This window comes from Grammomys surdaster, unplaced genomic scaffold (genome assembly GCF_004785775.1).
Source record: "Grammomys surdaster isolate TR1022 unplaced genomic scaffold, NIH_TR_1.0 485, whole genome shotgun sequence".
Taxonomy (NCBI): Eukaryota; Metazoa; Chordata; class Mammalia; order Rodentia; family Muridae; genus Grammomys; species Grammomys surdaster.
In genome coordinates, this window is record NW_021604904.1 from 143,054 (window position 1) to 143,658 (window position 605).

Genomic DNA, 605 nt, shown 5'->3' on the forward strand with positions numbered 1-605 from the left:
AGAAGGAGAAGGAGAAGGAGAAGGAGAAGGAGAAGGAGAAGGAGAAGGAGAAGGAGAAGGAGAAGGAGAAGGAGAAGGAGAAGGAGAAGAAGGGGAGGAGGAAGAGGAAGAGGAAGAGGAGGAGGAGGAGGAGCAAGACCAAGGCAGAGGGTAATTAAAATAAGCAGGTACAGAGACCAGAGGAACACAGAGACTCGAGAGAGACTAAGAGAAGAAACCAAGATAGAGACACAGAGACACTCCCAGAAACAAGTCAACCCCATCTTCTTCCAGGGCCCCCTACCTTACCTCCAGGTCTGGGATCCCCGCCAGGCAGGAAAACTGGATCCAACAGGCAAGGGAGGGGCAGGAAGGTGGACCACATTCCCGAACAGCCTGTCCTTAAGAACTGACAGCCACACCCAGGGGCTGCTGCTGGCCTGAGTGGACCCCTCCAGCCTGGGCCCCTAGATCCATCTGCTATCTTGACCTAGTCTTAGACAGGGGTCCCTCCTGAGGGCTGTGGAGAGCAGGTGGTGTAGTGACAGACTTGGGACCTTGGCAGGACATGACAATCAGAGCCTGGGGATAGAGCAGGCTGAGCCTGGGGTGAGGTGTAAGCAGAG